This window comes from Amblyomma maculatum, chromosome 2, assembly GCF_055883805.1.
Source record: "Amblyomma maculatum isolate TAMU_Amacu chromosome 2, ASM5588380v1, whole genome shotgun sequence".
Classification (NCBI taxonomy): Eukaryota; Metazoa; Arthropoda; class Arachnida; order Ixodida; family Ixodidae; genus Amblyomma; species Amblyomma maculatum.
Window position 1 is genome coordinate 191,142,573 of NC_139345.1, and position 20,809 is coordinate 191,163,381.

At 47.6% G+C, this 20,809-nt stretch overlaps 1 pseudogene; it reads right to left on the reverse strand.

Annotated features, from left to right (window-relative positions):
- Window positions 1-1,329: 1,329 nt before the first annotated feature.
- On the reverse strand, window positions 1,330-4,262 carry LOC146200774 (uncharacterized; annotated as a pseudogene).
- Window positions 4,263-20,809: the final 16,547 nt, after the last annotated feature.

Sequence of the window (20,809 nt, forward strand, 5' to 3'; positions counted from 1 at the left end):
ATCCGAGGGGTGGCGCTACCGTCGCGTTGAGATTGAGTGGGAGGCCATCGCCGCTGTCACCGCTGTCGCGGCGCACGTGTTCATTGCTTCGTTTGCTGTGTGTTTTGTCGTCGAACGATGGTGCACTCTCCTGAGGTGCTTGTGATTGCGTCTTTATGTGTTGCTTTATAAAAATGTGACATACGATCTGGGAGATAACGTGTTAGTGCCTGAGGATTCCATAAAATGCAATCATAATAAAGTATGGGAAGGATTAACGATTTGTATGCATCAATAACTTGACTTCACATAAAGCTTGAGCTAAATTGCGTCTTAAATATCCAAATTTATTAAGGGCTTAATTACCGCAAATTAAATCAATAGGTCTTGACCAAGATAAGTAAGGAAGTGAGAATAATATCAAAACACTTATATTCAAAAACCTTTTCAAGTGATATGCGTTGAATACGCAAAAACGGAGGGCGAGGACCTGTCAGAGAATGCCGCGGTTAAAGATTTACAAAAATCGATAGGCATTTGCCAATTTTTGCATCATTACGAAAATGTAGCAGCTGATTAGTTAAGATCACAATGATCCTCAGAGGAATGAATGAGATACTGCATGCACAACACAGTCATCTGCATGCATGCGGATTTCAGATGTGACGTTATTCGGCAGGTCGTTCATATAGAGTATAAGAATTGTTAATGTTCTAAGGCAGGTCCTTGTGGCACACAAGAAGAGACGGGGACGACACTGGATTTTACCATAATTGTATAGAGAAAGAAAGAGAGATGTCCAGTTCGCCAAAGATGAATCATTAATACAACGTTCGTGAATCGAGTTTCTAATGAATCACTGTGTCAGAAGCCTTAGAGAAGTGAATAAATATACCACCAATTTGATCGCCAAAATCTAAGTTGAAAGAAATGCGATGCACAAATTTAGATAATTGTGTCAATATGCTAAAACCCAATACAAACTATATATATATATATATATATATATATATATATATATATATATATATATATATATATATATATATATATATATATATATATATATATATATATATATATATATATATAATCCAAGCAATTCAAAATGCTAACAAGGAAAAGGAATGAAGGAGGCAGGCAGACGTTACCCCATGGCAGACGGCATGCCCAGAAGCTTTTCTAACTCTTGAAAGAGAGTTCAAGGAAGGATACCTTAAATATCCTTCATGGGAGCTGTTCAACATGTTTAAAAGTGTTGAAAACAAGATATTGACCCTACTGCAAGAAAACAGCCTCTGTGTGGACACTTTCTGGGATATTCTAGATTCACTGAAAGGCTAAGGTGTGCTAGGTGTTGGGTGCTGATCTCACAGGGACACTCTGACTGCAGACCTTCTGCAATACTATGTAGTCCTGCGAATGCACTTTGCAGCAAAGGATACTTGCAAACAGCTGACTGCTTGTGGCACAATTGCTTCCGTGAGAAAGAAGGTGAAGTTGATGTAGACTGACCTTTCGGACAAATAAATACATCCACGGGACATAAAAGCATGCATGTAAATAAAGATACGTTATGATTGTTATGTATTGAGCCGTGCTTTGTATTTCACTTAACCGCCAGTGATTCCTTTTCTACAATTAGAAGCCTTTTTCCAAGCTACTCAGAATAACTCAAAAAGCCAAGAGGTCGGCGCACGTGAGGCATCTGTAGAGTAAATACGGTGTAAAGTTATAAACATCCGAGCAGTGAAACAAGTTTACTGACCTAATTCATATCACCACAGCGCCATATAGCATAAAACGGGTAGCCGCAACCGTGAAAGGCGATTAACGAGACCTTTTTACGTCGTAGCCGGCTTTGTAATAAACGCATGCGCTGAATTTGAGTTTGTTGGAACCGCGGGCCAGTTTTGTTGAAAAACACAGCCGCTTATCGGAATATACTCTACTGATGTAGGGACGTGTCCTACCAGATGCTACAATGCAAAGTCATCACTAACAAGGTTTGTGTTAGGAGGGCCGCGCTGGAGGGGAGCGTGGAAAGCGTCTGCACGGTGCAGCCGCTACCACCACCCAACAGTCGGTTCAAGCTTGTTTAAGTCGGCCGTTGCCTAGTTTAGGCATTGTTTTTCCTGTGTACCATCACGAAATTATTTCTGTGCGTAAATAACATTTAGCCAGCTGACTCCAGCTGCTTCAAGGCCTTAACGTTGATGCGCAAGCTTCTTGCTTTCGCCGTTCAACACGGAGACGTAGCAGACGATATCAGAAGGGGCAATCCTAACGCCACAGCAGCGCCGCCGCTGCGCGGTATACGCGAGGGGCCCGCTCCGTCTACATGGCGCGGGCGCGCTCTTTCCCAACTGACCTAATATAGAAACGTTGGCTTCCATCGAGCGGCCGTGCCTGTGGCAGCTTCCCCATAGTTAGAACAAAGCAGAAGTGGTACTGCCCAGGAAAGCTATTCAAGGAAAAAAAAAAGGGTCTCCCCACAAGAAAAGTTTCAGGATTCGCTCCTTGAAAACCAACGACAGCTCACCTTAGCCCTTGATGAAGCCTTAAGGCATGAGTGCACGCTTACAGAGATGCAAGTAGAAGCCCAAGAAAAACTACTGGACCTGCTGGAAGAATTTTTGAATAAATATTGAGTGTCCGCTTTCACTCTTTAGTATTGGCTTTTTTTAGTGTACTCCAGCTTGCTCGAAATACCGAATAAGAGCAGCTCGCACCTTTTTTCCCACTTGCTACTTCCATGTACGTAGAACACGTTGGTTGCGGATTCACCAAGCAAAGCTGTTGAGCTTCATTCATCCACTGTGGTAATATTGGGTCATTGAAATGTTCCCAAATGTTGTTAAACACACAACATGCACGCACAAGAACTGGCACATTCTTTACCTTGCACTCCATCTGCTTCATCACGTATCTGAAGCGTGCTTTCAGTCTTCCGAAGGCATTTTCAACTATCCTTCTAGATTTGGAAAGTTGGTAATTAAATGTTAGCTCTGCTTCGGTGTTTCCACGAGGAAATGGTTTCATCAGGTTAGGTGTTAGGGGGAATGCCTGGTGACACAAGAAAAGCGCCGGCACGTCAGTCCCTCCAACAATGAGGCTTAATTGGGCGCAGAAATGTTGGTTCTTCAATTATTCTTGGCAATGTTGACCTCTGGAGCACATGGGAGTCGTGGAAGCTACCCGGGGAGCCAACGTTGACGTACCGAAACCGGTACTTGTGATTTACTACAGCAAGGAGGATGACACTGGACCTGGAAATGAATAACTGAAGGAAGCCTTCATTCGAATGAAGGGATGGCTCTTAGCCGCTGTTTGGGTAATTAGGGAGTTAGGAGGGATGGGAGTGTAGCTTCGTCTTCACGGTTCTTCAAGCTGTTGCTTGCCATGCGGCTGATCTTCGCGCTGTTAGTCGACCTCTCTCACACTACACGAAGCAGGCCGCTCTCACTGCCGTATGTAGCAATGGAATGTTGTATTGAGGTGCTTGATAGAATCTGATCTGCTAGGGTGGGCATAAAATTGACATTACAGTCAGTTACCAAACATACAAGCACAGCGACTTTATAAACGCAGTCAGCACATTCAAACGATGCAAAGCCTCACCATTTGAGAGTTTTGATGACAAGCTCATATCTTATTTGTTATTTTCAGCTATACCTTGGGGCTGTCTCATATAACTGTGATGCTTTCCTCATATTAAATATGATGCCACTGTTTCTATGAAAATGTATTATACAGAAGCCTAAACGTTTCATAAAAGCCTTTGCAAGCAAATTTGTGATGAGGATCATGAAAAATGCCAGGCATTTCTTGATTTGTTGCAGGGCAGGCATGAGTAGTAGACAGCAGCAAGTAAGCAGCAAGCATGCAACATATATTAGCGAGCATTAACACTCGCCTCATTATTTACGTACTTACCAGCCCTTATAGTTATAATAATTACTGGCATAATTTTTCTGTGGGGAAACTGGAAGATGGCAGCCGTCCAGTGCGTCCACTGCTTGCGAGAACCCACAGACGGCTTGGAATTCGCGGATATGGTCCGTGATGTCACCAGCAGACATCATTTTCACCCACTGTTCTTCTAGCACTTCCACAACAGTCTCACAGAATTCCCTTTATATAGTGTTCCCAGTTGATCTTCCTAAGTCAAACAAATGTGCGATTGTTCTCTTCTCAGCGGATGAACAAAGTTTATACAGGCCCACGGTGACACTCTTCTCAATTGAGACGGCCTCCCGCATGTTCGCCGCTTGTCGCTCCATTAGGGGGTGGCAGGAATCCACTATATATATTTGAAAGTCGTCTCCGACACCCGAAACGATTGAAACTCTGTTCTCTCAAGTTGGGCAGTGTATTTTCAAACCATCGTCCATCGCGATGGTAAGCCCAAACTTGCCTATGTGCACGGCGTGGGGATGAATACACTACAACGAGCGTGCCGTGGCAGATCAAGTGCTGTTGTCTAATCGAACGTACCCTATCCGTAGCTGCTTGATTTCCATCGATGAAATCATTGCCATAGCGAAGGCGATCTCGCACTTCAAGCTTCCTCACGTTTTCAGTCTCGTCACTCATGTTGAGGCGGTTGGGGCACCAAACACGCGCAAAATGTTCAAAACGCAAATACGGCGGGATAGGACATAGCACGATGTGGTTATCGCTAGACCAAACCGACTACGGAGAACGACTAGAACAGAAACACAGAATGACGAACGCAGTACGCATTCAATTACGGCGGTCGCAATTCATTGCGCATGTATTCCACAACGCCGCGCATGGTGTGCAGCGGAGCGGAAAAAATGGCTATGTTGTGAGCATGCTCGTTGTTTTCAGCAAATGTGTGTTTTTTTATAATAATATGACTAGCTAATTGCATTTTGCCAGGAAAAAAGTAGTATAAAAATATTTCAGTTTGTTTTGAACAACTTTTTTTTTAATGTTTGTCCAAAATAAACAGCGCCTAACGGCCCCCTGGTGGCTGCTCCGAGAAACTCGTTGCAAGCCGTGTGACACAGGGACAACTCCTTTGAGGCGAAACTCCCTGTGACTCCCTAGCGCTCCTTTAGGCCAAGGAAGTTCAAGGTAATTCCGAGGCGGCCGTGTGACAGGGATATAAGATTCCGACTGCCCTCGGCAGCACGGAGGAAGCGGTGCGGGGCTAGTAAAAGGTGCGGCAGCGCCTTTTGCGGGAGGAGAGGCGTTTTGTTTCAGCAGTTCCGCTGGCGCGCGCCTTCGTTCGTAACACTAGATGAGTATTCTAGTTCACTATATTGCCGGAGAAAGTGTGATAGATACTGCGCCTTTTGTAAACCAATTATAAATAAATGTTGCACTGCAACGAATGCCGACAAGAGGCGGATGATGGGAGGCAAATTATAGGATAGGAAGGGTAGGCTTTCGCCATTCTACTTTTAAGAGGCACAGAGGAGACCCTCTAATTTTTCCTCGTCCCCTATGGTTATTACACCCGTAAATAAGGAAGTCAATTTTGTACATTTTACGGTTTCCTCTGCTCGTCTTTATATATCAGTGTATTATGCGCTGATTAAACTTTGCTTTTAATATTGCTTTTAAGGCCAAATTATCCAACTGTTCATGTTATGCGATAAAGGAACTTTGCGTGTCGATAATAACGAAGTGCGTTTGGTTTCCGTGCAGTTTTAAAGCCACTGTTTCTTTGTTGTGGTTGACGTTTTCTACAATGTGATATTTGTCACGCTGGCGCTAGCATCAAGCATCCACCCACGCCTGTTGCTATTATTTTATTTATGCCTCGGCGACTTTGCAGTTGTTTTGATTCTGTAGGCGCATTTGCTTGTCTACATTTCAAGTACGTGGACATTTTAATTTGGCTTTATTCATCATTGTCATTATCACTAATTGAAGCGCAATTGTCATCGCTACGATCATCTTCACTGCCATATGGATTATATACCTGTAGATCTAGCGGCGTCTTGCCGGTGCCCCGCGTCCATGGTCTCCGGAGCACTCTGTCGCGGCCAAAACTCGCCCTCTGGAGACATGCATCGTTCAGGAGGGTGGAGAAAACTGCGACAGCTGGACGCGAACCAAATAAATAGCCCTAGCTAGACGACGTGGCGGGGTTTCGGCCAGTGCAGAACAGGAGGAAGCAGAAAAGGAAACTGACGGCTTCGAACGACTCGACACAAGCAGAGGAGAAGGGGGAGGTGATGACGAAGTCGACACTTTAAAATCTAGCACAGAGTGCACGGGTAGGACAGCACGACGTTGTCTCGAGGGAGAGAGCAAACCAACGCGTTTCCGGCTTCGTGCACGCAAATTAAAATGCGCGCTGCCTGAAACAACAGGTACTAAGAGTGACTAACAGGAGCCGGTGCTTTCAGAACGGAAGTAGTAAATACGCCGCAGGACGTGATAGCAGATGTGGATGGTAACACAAAGTTGTGGGCACGGCAAGAGGCCATTGTGGTTGTGCACGCAGGCTTGAATGACACTATACGGGACCGTCGACCCCAGCCTATCTGTACAGGACCTGCGCTCGGCGCTCGTGAAATGAAAGAAAAAGGCAAGTGGACACCACTTCCTCATTTATGCCTTTCTGGAAGGGGTGATCGCGGACGATGACATTCGTGGGAAGGGCATCAAGTAAAATTCTTACACAAGGCTTTCCGGACAAGAGCTGGGAAAAAAGGACAGAATTTGTTGCCTCGAACCTGGCAGCAATGCCTCATAGGCAGGACATGACGTATGACGACCAAATGGCTGAGGTGCTTGGACAGGGTTTGAGTTGGCTGTATTTTTTAGGGATAGAACTCTTCATTGAGCCTCATAGCAGGCACAGACAGGTCTCGCTACAAGCCGACCGCCTTGCCTTGTCAGATGGAGGGGAGGGTGCACTGGGTGCAGCCCTCCTGTGAGGGTACAGACATCAACCAATAACCATCATCATGCTACGGCAACCCCGGGGAAGGCGCTTCAAATCACAGTGGTGGATTGGTCGGGTGGTTTTTGTTTCCGGGAGTGGGTGTTATCCCAGCCAAGTGGCTATTGCAATCTGAATTCGCTCCGCCGGGGCGGGTTCGCAGTGCTAATGCACCGCGCCCGCGACACGCTAAATAGATATGTAAACCCCGAGTTTGGCGCATGATGGCCTTAGCTGCCTATCTGCCATAACGCACAACACAACACACATTCCTAGTCAGTTGCGAACATGAGTCATCGTTTGACGCATTGGTCGTTCCACGCTGAGTCATGCTGATTCATGCCTTGGCACTGTAGCCATTACGACATATAGATAAGCATGCTCGCACATTTACGGTCAATTCAGGCCATTACTAGTCATTTGACATATTGATCGTTCCGTAGTCATGCTAAGTCGTGCCTAGTCGTTGCAGTCATAACCACTCATATCCAAGCATGTTTACTCATTCCCAGACAGTTTGTATCACTACATGTCATAGTTTTACATATTGGTTATTCCGTAGTTATGCTGAGTCATGTCTAGTCGTTGGTCATTATCCCCACAATCTAAGCATATTTGCTAATTTACATTCGGTAGCGGTTATTCGAGTCGTCGTTTGACTTATTGGTCGTTCTGTAGCCATTTTATGATCACTTTACTAGTCAATATCACTGTTAGTTACCTCTATCGATATATATTGTATAACGTTTATTCATTACCAATCATCAATTGTTTTCTAATTTCCTTCCTCATGCATCCGTTATTAGCAAGTGACAGATGAGCGCACATATCCAAATAGTGCTTCTGAGGGGAAGGACACTAAGCCTGACCTCAGAGCAACTTCCAGTAACTCCGCCTTCTTAGAGGCAATAAACAGTTTACCACCACCAGGCGCAGATCCCGCGCACAACTCTCGCGTACGTGATTTCGTTCCAACGTAGAAAGGCTTTTGCCTTATGCAAATGATAAAAAAAAACTAAACGAAACAGGTCCGCAACAAGGTCTTTTTTGTTCTCTCGTGCAGCTTTCGATCTGTTGAAACGCACTTCACCAACGCTTCCTTAATTCACATTCGTTTCTGTACAGTCCGCATTTCTGGATTACTCACCGAGTTTCACCCGTTTCTCTGCTCCTCGCGTCCATATCCTGCTCAGAATTCTGAGAACAGAAAGGCGGTACTTACCAATGCTATGTATCACTGTGCGAAAAATAAAAATAGAATGAAAAAAGAGAAAACAAGTTTAAAAATTGAAACATTCCGGTTTGTGAATCGCTATCGCGTGATACCCTTGGCGGTAGATCCTAGCTGTCTTCGTTTAATTTTATTAACCGACGCAGGCTAGGAGCGCAATTACTGATCGGCCTAACATCCCCTAATAAGATTCTCTGCGCAGGAGGTTTCGGGTTCGATTCCGACCGTCGGCGGCTACGTTTAGATGTCAGTGCACGGTAAAGATCCCCAGGTGTTCTCATTTTCTCCGCAGCCCTCCGCTCCAGCTCCTTTTTTTGCTTTCACTGCCATTTTCCTCCTTTCCTTTAAGGCGCATTTTGTGTGTTCACCGAATATTTAGGACAGATACTGCGCCTTTCCTTTCCTATGAACACCTTATTATTATTATTATTATTATTATTATTAATGTAGAGCTACACTACGCCAGCCGCTTCACGAGGACAACCTGGCAGTGCATTAAGCCATGGCACGACTGCTCTGCCAGCTGTGCGCGTGCGAGAAGTCACTAGGTCTGTGCGCGCCGCGCCGCTGCCGGGAGGAGCGAAATAGAATGGGAGGAGAGCGTGGAGGAGAGAAGCGGCGGCGCTGCTGTAAAATATGGGGCTGGCGTCATAAGTGGTGTAGTATGTCGTGCCCTGAAATTATTGTGTCATCTGTGGTGTAGTATACCGTAACTTGAAATTGATGACATCGTCAGTGTTGTAATATGTCGTGCCATGAAATTGACGATGACGCGGCCATGACTGCCCTTCCGGAGATGACCATGTCCAACCTTACCTAGCTTAGTAATAGGCATGGCTAATGATAGATATTTACTAACTAGTACTAATGACTAACTAGCCAAGAGCTTGTATTAATTCGTCTTGTTTTCTTGCGATAGCGTGCCTAACAGCATGTTTGCTCACAAATAGAGGCACAGGCTTGAGTCTAACAAATTCTAGCATTGGCCGATAATGTTGAACTAGTATTCAGGCTCCACATCTTGGGGAGGCCCGCATTGGAGCAGATAATTCTGCCGGATGGCATGTTATAGAGGCGCACGTCCAGAAATGATGTGTGATGTCTGCCTAGGACAGAGGAGACGGACAAAACTGCAGGTGTCGTCGAATGTGGCGTAGTATTGTGTCGGCCACAGCCAGGTTACCGCAGGAGTGAGGCTGACATAAAGGTGCAACATTCGAAACAAGGCCTCTTCCCAGAGCACAAGGCTGTCATGGAGGTCGTTGCCACGCGGTGGGAGAAGTGCCCGCGTGGCGCGTCGAAGGTTCGCTTTTATGCCGGAGATGAGGGGGCCATTGCAAAGAGACGAAGTTGCGTTGCGGCTTGTTTCGTCCACCAACGCTTGACTGGGGTAGCTATCCCTTCGAGTCCAGTGCACATGGACTGTTATCGGAAATTCCTCAGATACGTTCTGAATATCTTGTGTTAAATTCTAAGAATTCAGAATACGCCGAAGACTGCGTATGGCGGCTGAGGAATCTGTGAGAATGTCGATATGACTGTTAGAGGGCATGAGAAGCGAGCAAATAAGACATATAGCGTCGTGAATGGCCAGGAACTTTTCCTGTGTCGGCGTCCAGAATGCGGAGCTGGGTTACAAACAGTTTGCCAATTAAGGCAAAATATCCTCGGTCAGACTACCCTCATCATACGCCACGTGAAGCCGTAAACAGTGTTCAGTCGCCGATGATGCGCCACCGCACTATGTTCTATGCCGTGACCGACGGATCTTGCATGAGTGCGGGTCAGTGGCCGATTGTCTGTAACTGGCTGATAGCGCCATGGTGGTAGCGGCGCGCTAAAATTACGAACTGTCAGAACCATCTTCCATGTACTTGGCAAGAGCTACAACTTCAGGGATGATGTAGCCTTTCATGAGTCGAGGGTGCCGCACTGATGAACCAGATCATCAAGCGTATTTATTTGTGCCTCGGCCTGGAGAGCATGAATGAGAATAATTCGTAAAGTGTCCGTAATTACCCGCATCGCTGTTTTGTTAATAGATTCTAGGCCGTCCCACTCTGCAAGTGTGATGTAATGGAACGGGGCTTGGTAGACCAATTGTGGCTGTAGCACGAAGCGCCTGAGGAGGCAAGAAATGGTGGACGTAGCACCCCCTGACCTTTGATGATGATGATGAATAACATTATTAAGACCCGTCAAGGAAACGATTCCTTCCCTTTCAGCAGGCTGGAATCACTTGGGATTCAGTGGTGTCCAGTTCCAGATGGATGATTTTTGTTTGTACTTCTTTGTTCTGGCTGATCATTAAAGCCTCCAAGGACTCCAAATCCCTGTTCGATTTGCTGTATCTAGGGCATATCTACACTGTGTCTATCATACCTGAAATTTCGAGAAATTCTGGGGATGAGATGCAGCATTTGAGATGCCCTCTGTCGTGCTGTGCGAATTCAGGGGCTGGAGGTGCTAGTATCACATCCCAAGTAGCACGCATTATGTGGCCCACCTGGGGACAGTATGGGCAAGTTGGGCTTGGGCAACCACGATAACACCCATGAGGGCCCCCTTTAGGGAACAACCGTGCAAGCCCAATTTGGGCTCGCGCCTGCTTTTTCCATTTGGGCAGCATATAGGCGTGGAAAGGGCTGAGTACATCTTCCCACATCTGGCCCTCAAGGATCCCGCTCGGGGAATTTTAGGGCCGACGCAATGAAAATTTGGGCTTTGTGTAGAAAAAGTCTGGGCTAATCTAATTGGGGTTGCCCACTCAAAAGCGCAATAGGTCCCGTATGGGCCGCGGAGGGGCTAAATACGGGTATGCCCACGCATTGCCTACATGGGACCCTTGAGGGGTTCTCGAGGGAAAGTCAAATGAAAATGTAGGCTTCATGCATAAAATCCTTGAGCTGCCCCAAATGGGGCTGCCCACCAAGAACCTAGATAATTTCCGCATGGCCTGTAGCGGGGCAGGAAAGTGCTCTTTCCCGCTTCTGCCCGCGTCGGTCTCTTGCGAGGCACTTTAGGGCACATCTGATGCAAGTTTGGGCCTAAAGCGAATAGTAGATGGGCTTGCCCAAATGGGGCTGACCACTCAAAAACTGAATAGGTCCCGCGTGGTTTGCACCCGGGCTGAAAAGCGGACATGTATCAACGCTGCCCACATGGGTATTTCTTGGGATAATGGCGGGCAAATGCAACATATATTCGTATTCCATGCGGTAAAAATAAGATAAGCCCAATTGAGGCTGCCCGTGAAAGGCCGCAGTGGGCCCCAAACTGGCCCTAGGCGGGCTTACCGCTCTGAAACGTCTTCACTCTATATTTCAGGCACCATTTTATTTATGTAATTTATCTTATATCGGCTGATAATTGAATCTGCTGGATTTTTCACATAACCATTCTATGCATATTGCAAAAGAAGGCTAGGTCGAGACGGCGAGGTCGTGAGGGCAAGGACAGCGAAGCCTTGTCTAGCGTTTTAATCCGATCACGAACTCAGGCGCGCGCCGGAGCTGGCGCCGCGGGACGATGATGATAATATGTACAAATGAAAGAAGAAGATCATAGCATGTACAAATGAAAGAAGGTCCACAGAAGGCTCACACAAACTGCCCAGGGGGTCGGAAGCGACCAGCCTGGCCGCTCCTAACTAACCGATGTACCGCGGCGCACAAACGGTTTCAAGCGAGAAACATGGACAATTTCAGTTCCACGGTGGCGTCGATCGGCTGGGGGATCAACAGGCGTGACGTTTTAGTTAACTAGGAGAAGTTTGGCTGATGATCTCGTAAGGACCAAGGTAGCGGTGGTGCATTTGTCACTAAGGCCAGGGGTGCGCAGTGGTATATAAAGCAGTACCTCGTCACCGGGACGATAACAGACCACGCGATGCGTAGAATCGTAGCGACTCTTGCGGTCTTCCTGGCACGCTGCCGTGTTGAGGCGGGCAAGATGACGGCATCTGGCCACACGAGACAAGAACTGGGTAGGTACTGATGTGGAGTAGTCGGGCGTAGAGAAGAAGGAAGCGTCGAAAAATGTAGTGGGAGGACGGCCATAAATGAGGAAAAATAGAGAGTAACCGGTAGTCCGCTGTACTGCTGTGGTATAGGCAAAAGTGACGAATGGTAGAATAGTGTCCCAATTTCGATGATCCGGTGTGATGTACATGGAGATCATATCCGATAAGGTGCGGTGAAATTGCTCCGTCAGCCCTTTAGTCTGGGGATGGTAGCTTGAGGTTGTCGAAGGGTGAATGACGCGTAAAGAACTTCGGCAACGACTGTCGATAAGAAGGCCCTCCCGCTGTCACTTAGGAGCAGCCGAGGAGCGCCATGACGCAATACAATTGATCGCAAAAAGAAATTTGCTACTTCTTGAGCGGAACCAGTCGGTACAGGTGCTGTTTCAGCGTAGCGTTTAAGGTGGTCGACAGCTGTGATAATCCAATGGTTACCCCCATCGGAGAGAGGTAGTGGTCCATATAAGTCGATGCCTACTACGTCGAATGGCGTGGCGGGACAGGGAACAGGTTGTAGAAGGCCAGCGGGCGAAGAAGTCGGCCGTTTGCGACGTTGGCACAGAGGGCAGGTCGCGACGTCTTTGGCAACGCTGGAAGATAGGCCAGACCAAAAGAGTCGTTTTTTCACGCGGTCGTAGAGTTTTGTCAGCACCAAGGTGACCTGCAGTAGCATCATCGTGGAGAGCAGCCAGTATACGTGGGCGAAGCACACGCGGCACGACTGGGATCCAGTGAGTTCCATCAGGGCAATACACAAAAGGGAGTAAGATGCCATCTTCGAGCTTGAAATTGCGAAGCTGTCGGCGAAGCCGAGCATTGGGTACGAAGCGTCAATAAGGCGGTCGATGATGGGACGGCAGTAGGCATCTGCTAATGCTGTGAGCGGAGAGCGTGTTTGTTTTCACAGTCATCAAATGAAACGGTTGTGATATACGTCGTGGAAAGAGATGGTCGACTGTGGTCATAGATGGAAATGCATTGGAAAGAAAAACAGCAAGCCGATTCCGAAAGTGGACAGCGAGAAAGAGCGTCGGCGTCGTGGTGTTGGCGACCCGATTGATAAGTGACGTCGAAATGGTATTCTTGCAGGCCTAGAATCCAAAGGCCAAGTCGGCCTGTCATATGTTTGAGCGAAGACAACCAGCAAAGAGCATGGTGATCGGTCACAACTGTAAAGTGCCGACCGTATAGGTAAGGGCGAAACTTTTGGACAGCCCATACGATGGCAAGGCACTCCTGCTCGGTAATGGTGTAGTTTTTCTCAGCTGGAGTCATAGTCCGACTGGCGAAGGCAATCACTTTCTCACGCGAAGCTGCATCGCGCTGCTGAAGTTCAGCGAATAAGTGCCCGCAGATCGAGATCAGCATAGGTCGGGCCAGTAGCGTTGGCGGGCTGCAATCGGGAGGACTGCAGCTGGTCGATGCTTTGGCAGGTCGTAATAATGGAATCAATAGTTGAAGGATTCTGAGCAACTAGGATTATAAGCCATAGAATTGATTCCTTTCAAGACGTGGTGTACTCGTTCAGGTTCCGTCATGGTGAGACTAATACGCCGGCAGAGTGCAAGTATGGCCTCTATGTAAGACGTATATGACTCATCAGGACCTTGAAGGCGGGAAGCGAGCTTGGTCTTCGCGATCTCAGTCCGAACTGCCGGGTCGGCGAAGAACTGTCGGAACTGCTGTTTGAAGGTGGGCCAGGTAGTTGTGTGGGGCTCGCGGTTGATGAACCAATTCCTGGCGACCTCAATAAGGTAGAAATAAACGTTGAGAAATTTCAGAGCATCGTCCCACCGGTTGTAGGCACTGCAGCGTTCATAGGTGTCAAGCCAGTCATCGATGTTTTGATCGCGACGACCAGCGAACAGCGGCGGATCGCGTTGTCGTGTGGGCACAGTCGGAGGGGGTGGTGCAGCCGAGGTAGAGGGTCCGGCCGGTTCGTGGGTACTGTCGGTAGACATAGCGATGGTGGCAGTTGCCAAACGGCGATCGGAACGCAGCTCCAGCGAGAGGCGGGGCTCAAGGCAGTAAGGATATCAAATTTCATCTCCACCACTTGTAAAAGAAAGCTAGGTCTAGACGGTGCGGTCGTGACGGCAAGGACAGCGAAGCCTTGTCTAGCGTTTTAATCCGATCACGAACTCAGCCGCGTGCCGGAGCCGGCGCCGCGGGACGATGATGATGGTATGTACAAATGAAAGAAGATCATGGCATGTACAAATTAAAGAAGTTCCACAGAAGGCTCACAATAGTCATACCATGAATAAAGGCTATTTAATTTTACTCTAAAAGCTACGTTAATTATACAGTATTGGCAGAAAATATTCAGCAGTAACTGTTCCGCTTTCGAGTATGAACTGAACTACCTCAAAAGGTTTCCTGCGCCATTATTATTCTACATACATCACCGAAATAAATATTCACACCAACATTTGGTGGGTGATGTGGGCCAGCCCACATAATTGTAGTCAATTGGGAATAAAGTTCTGTTATGTTTCTGAGTGTCAAATACAAGTTAAAGAAATAGTGTTCAATGTTTCACACTTGATTAATGGAAATTGGGCAGCTCCGAAAATACCAGATTCAACCAATGAGGGCCGCACGTGGCCGAGCCCCAAACGGAATGGCCTCCGAAAAGCCCGCGTCGGAACAATTCAGGTATTGGAGGGATTAATCGACATGAAAATTAAAACCTTGATCAATGGGGCGGCACGGCCTTCATAAACGTAGGACCCATTAATGATTCTGGTATGCTGTTCATATTCAGCTATATGGGCTGAATGCAAACAGCCCTATTTGGGTTGCCCACAGGATACAGATTGGGACCAATCGCGGCAAAATTGGGCAGCCCACGCGGGCCCCCTCTGGGTACGTATTGCAAATCCCGCATGGGGCCCGTGTGGGCTGCCCCCACGAGCCGAACGCGGGCCCCCACGTCATAGCCCATTTTGTGCTACTTGGGATAGATCTAGGCTGAGGACTCAGACTGAACTATAACTGGATTTTGTTCCCGTGTAAATCAAGGTTGATAGGGGTGGCGTGAAATGCACGTAGGCAGCGAGCATTTTCAATGGAAAGAGCCGTCTTTTGAGGGGTAACGTGAGTACCACAAAAGAGCAGCACTGTTCTGCAATTGTCAGAGCAAGCTGCAGACTTCTGGCTTGAGTTTCTATATAAGGGTGCTCAGATCATAGTATAATGTCATCCGCTTAAATTTTCCAAGCAGGTCAGCGATGTCACTCAGTCGTCATGCCAGTGTCAGTATTCTGATGTTGAAAAGAATGAGGCTAGCACTGATCGTTCTGATACAGCACGACGTGGACAAAATGACCACACGGTGTTTTTGTTGATGCGGATGACGAATTGACGGGCTGTAGGAAAGTTCTGAATAAAGTCACAGATGTTGGCGGGTAAGTGTATCCATCCCACAACCTCCCTGAGGGCATCGTTACTCATGTGATCGTATGCACTGTGCATATTCAAGCCGAGGACAGACCTGATTTGGTTTGATCGGACACCAATCATAACAATGGATGACAACTGGCCTAAGCCATGTTTTGCACCAAGGCGGGGTCAGAAGCCAATTTGTGACGGATGATAAAAGGAATGTACGTGTAGCCACCGCCGGAGTCATGTAACATTTTAACAACACTAATGTAATCTACAGGCATAAGGATCAATTAACCAGGGATTTATCGGAAGCCTATCACATCCATAGAAAAGGGGATAGTTGCGTGAGCACGCCATCGGTGCTTCTGCATGACACTGAGATTGTATATTTGGATTCCCATGATTAGACTGACGCTTGTTTGGGAGCGCATGCGTCCTGGTTCTTGAGGAAAAAAAGTGTATATTACCTGTGCTTTTTTCGAATAAACTTCAGTTGTTAGTCAGCGCTTGTCCGTTATTCTCCCTTCTCTGTTTGTCCCAAGTAGCCGCGCTGTTTTTTGATCAAGCACACATTCTAACAATTTAAACAATGTAGACGTCAAAGAAATTAACCGCAAATTTAATATGTTGTCTTGAGGTTTCCAGATCTTTGAAATGGCGATTACAGCTACTTGTAGCCACTACTCAGGTATCTCTCCTGACAGCCATGCTGCGTTTAAAGAGGCGAGAAATATTTTCAAAGTAGATTACTCAGTAAGTTTTGTTTGATCTATTGCTGCTAGAAGTTCAGCCAACGTAAATGGAGACTGCATCCCGGGGATATTACGAGATGATGGGAGCGACCCTGAATTCAGCGGAAGCGTTAATGGAGCGGGAATGACAGGCCGGGAAGTACTACCTGTGCCATATGAATCCAAATATATACGGGGCTTTTCAGGACGCGAGACACGCAGTGAGAGCCGGGTTAGGAGATGGTCTATCGCCTTTTGTTGCTCGGAATGGCCTTCAAATATAAGCTGTACTGTAGGTTGGACCCAGCAATGCACATCATTCCAACCAGCGCTGGCGCGATAGGCGGTGTTCGTGGTATCTGGCTGCAGCTGTTAGCTGTTGGAGCTGGGTCTCCATGGACTCATGGCGGCCGGCATAAACCTTTGCTTGGCGACGCTGTGGCCAAAGTTGCAGAAGCCGAAGGTCTGGTACTGGTCGAGATTCCTCTGCCAATGATGATATAGTGGCCGCGTCGACCATCGCTTGCTGGACTGGGATTGGATCACGGACGGAGTCAACTGCATCGCTTGCTATCGACGCTAGAAACGCGTCCCATTCCCACCCTGCAGTGGGTTCATGAGGGTAGAGGTTGCGATGAATGTGGTGGTGATCACTCCTCCAGCAGTCCGGTTCACGATGCCAAGTAACAGTCTGATGGCACAACCACCAGCCTAGGTCTGGTGAGTGTGACGGCACGCGCGGGTGGGTACAGCGTCGTGTAGGCACAGAGACGAACGTCGTTAAACAGAATAAAGTTGTTCTGGGTGAAAGAATCAAGAACGAGACGCCTGCGTTCACTGGACACTGAGTAGCCTCACTCGTGATGAGGGGCATTGAAATCACCGGCGACAAGTATAGGGAAACCAGGATGATGTCGAGGTAGCCAGGTGAGCCAACCTCAGCGAAGATGGAATGCACTGCCCGAGTAAGGACGCACATAGAAGTAAACGAGCACAATCCCATTGCGAGTTTCACCCTTACGGCCACCACATCTTGTATGTGTTGCGCTATGTAACCATAGGTAGAGCCATCTGGACGATGGAGGTACGGACATAAATAGCTGTCTGTCCTCGTTTATCAATTGACAGATGCGAGCGGTGATCTGGGATCGATGGAGTAGCATAACTACTGAACCCCGGGATATTCGGAAAAGAGTTTTGTTATTGTAGTAGTAACGCTCAGGCTCCAAGTGAGCCCAATCGAATGCGTTCACAGAGCTCACCAACTTTTCTAGCAGGGCTCCGGAGATTTTACTGAAGCACAAACGTAGGCGGCTTAGAAGCCATGTAGCAGTGGCCATCATAATAAATGCGCGAGAGTGGCTGTCAAGATCTGTTGCTGTTGCACAATCATGCGAAGACGTGATGCAGGTCGGCTGCAAAATTTGATGTAGACTTTAGTGCTGGCGCATTACTAGACGCCGTTATAACCGTAGGGCCTTTGCGACATGCTTTTGCCGCCGTTGACTAGTTTGCATTTCTTTCCGTCGAAGAAGTGGGTTTACGACTATGCGTCTGCGGCAGGAATTAATATTAGAAGCTCCTTTCCCAGATTTGCAATATAGTGATCAATATCAGCCAGTTCCTTCTGGAGTTGCTTTTGCTCCGCAGTTGCAGACGTACGCTAACGGCGGCGAGCGGGACAAGTGACATCGCTACAGCTTACCTGAGGCGTAGGCGCCTTCATCATCTTCTATTAGAGGCGCGAATTGATCGGCGGTGACAATCTCACCGTTTGATAGTGAAGAAGAGCGAACGATGCGAACGCGCATTTCTTTTAAGCTTTTGTCTTGGTCGGAAAAGCGCGGTAGTTATTTCATGATCATTGAGCTTACGTAGCCCACCGTGGAAGCTTGATTGGCGTTTGACTCGCCTGTCTGTACCGGCGCCGGATTAGGGTACCGTGTACGCACATGGTTTTGTTTTAGACACTGGTGGCTGTATATACTGCGCTCAAGCGATAAGGGTGAGGTCTAAGAATGTACCCGCTGTAAATTAAGCATTTGGGTGGTGACGCGGGTCCACACACCGTCACAAGGCATGTGCGACCGCGATCTAGGTAACGGGCTAACAGTATTTCAGGGGGTTTACATGAGACCGACGACGTCGGGTCGGGGAGGCCTGTCGGGCTAAAAACCGGCTATCGGGCTCATGTATACGCTAGGGGGTCGAGCTAAAGGACCGTCGGGTCGTGTCCCGCCAGCCCGACTGCAGGGGGTGGGTTGGCTCGACCCTACCCGATGGGCGAGGGGCATGTATACGCTGACGCGTCGGGCAGGCGCCTCCTCTCTTGCCTCCTTGCAGGTCGGGGACGGGACCGTGAGCGGTTCGTCTGAGCATTCCTCCTCTTCCTCCTCTCCCGCCTGCGCCTGGTTCACTTGCTCAACGCATGGTGTAGCAGCGATCTTTGCCCGACAGAATCGAGCTCATGTAAACCCGGACGGGTCGGGCTGGCTAAGCTCGACAACCGGCTCCCCCGTACCCGACCCGCTTGCGTCGGGCTCATGTATACAAGGCTTATGATGAGTGTCACACCTCAAAGTATGCCGTAAAGGTTGAGGCAGTTCGTCTGACGGAACTCCTGTAACTGTGTAGCGGAGAATGTCCGTGCCAGATAGTGAGTAGGCTTGAACAGGGAGCATGCGTCTGTTGGGAAGGTTGATTGCTGTCAGTGTGCATAAGGCATGTACTTTCTGTAAGTACGGCACCCATACAAACCACGTGTAGCAGGCTCGGTGACACGTCTATCCAGAGGATCCCGCCATTGTGAGGCAAGATACAAGTGTACTTTGGAGGGTTGTCGTATGCATATCTTGCATATTGAAGCCTTCCTTTGGACAGATGGCAACTTTACATGATCCTCATGGGCTGTTAAGGGGGCGTACCGGAAGAGTTTCGATATTAAAGCCGAAACCATTATTAGCTTGTACTCGCTGCGTCTGTCCTTCCTTCCGTGTCTTGGAACGGTTCCAGCTGTGGCCTCCCGCCTCACATCGGCCAGCGCCATCTGGAAAAACGAAGGCCTGTGAGCTTCTTGTATAATATCACCCCCCTTGACTAACGTTTCTACATAGTACTGCCTTGATCCAGCCGGCTTTTCTTTGCGTCACTTCCTCGCAAGTTGGCAAAGCTCGCGTTCCCTTGCGGCCCTTTCGAGCCAGATGGTGTTCCCTTGTGATCCTTCCGCGTAAGCTAGAGCATTCAAGTGTGCGAGTGGTACGGAGCACAGGAAACGTTTTGCGCCAAATAGTTACTTGCACTGTCGAAAAGAAAAGCTACGTTGAATATGTGATTTTTTTCTAGATATCTATGAGGGTCACAAATATATCAAGACAAGTTGCACGCAGTGCATGCACGATTCAAGCTGGAAGTCAGGAAAAGACATAGAATAAAATAAAGGAAGCAGGGAACTCAAGACTTTATTTGAACAATTACAAAATATTTACAGATGCCACAAATTTGATCATGTGCACGCTGGCTCATAGAATTCAGGGTAGAGTTTTAAGTTTTTTTTTTGTGGTTTTGCTGCCATCTTGCTGTTCCCCAAGCTGTCATTCTTTATTTGTACATAGTTATTTAACAATGTGTTTGCGGAAGCGCGCAATATGTTGTCCAGCACCTTGCTGGGATGATGTCATTTGCTGCAGATGTCGATATCTTTTTTGTTTGAAAGAAGGTGCTTCCTCAGAGCAACAAGTATGTCCCTTTGATTACCTACCGCATGAAATCCGGTAGAATTTTCGTTCGTAGTAAGTTTTCACAATATTATCTCTGTTTGCAAGACGGCGTTAATTTCCACTGGCTGTGGGAATTTCAGAGCACCTCTGCTTAGTCTTGTAATGAGGACATTTCTGTCGAGTTCCCGTTCTCTGTCCTCGGTGGTAAAGTTTTCAGCCAGCGCAGGCATCGCATGGAAGGTTCTTAAGGGCTGCATGGGCCCATAATCCTGTTATATACGCTATAGCTGACATGGGCGGCTCCTTATGTTTAATGTCTTTATCCGTTAGAACAATGTAACAATGTTGTATAGTTTGACAAGCTTTTCTCTGTAAATTATTGTCACAGGTCGCTTGGACAGTTTAATTTCTTGGAAAATCAAGAGTCCTGGAGTCTACTAGTTTCTGGCTCAAATATTTGGTTAGCAGACTCATGGTAATTCTACCCAGACAGCTGGCGATACCGGTAAAACCTAGCCTTTACACTGTTAGTCTGGAAATTTCCGAGTAGAACATAATCTAAAGGGAGCTCTTCAATGCAGTATCTGTTGATCTCTATCCGAGAATAGGACGTGAGCCGCAGAGCGTCATGCGTATCCTTTGTTACGGCGCCAGTATCCATTTTCACGTCCTTCCACATGTCCATCTAGTTCAGGACAGAATTTAAGCTCGACTTGCTTCACCATTCATGCCACTAGTTGGTACTGAAGTGGGTCTCTGACGTGTTGGCCCTTCAAACGGGTGTTGAGGTTTTACAACGCGCCTCAATTTATTGAT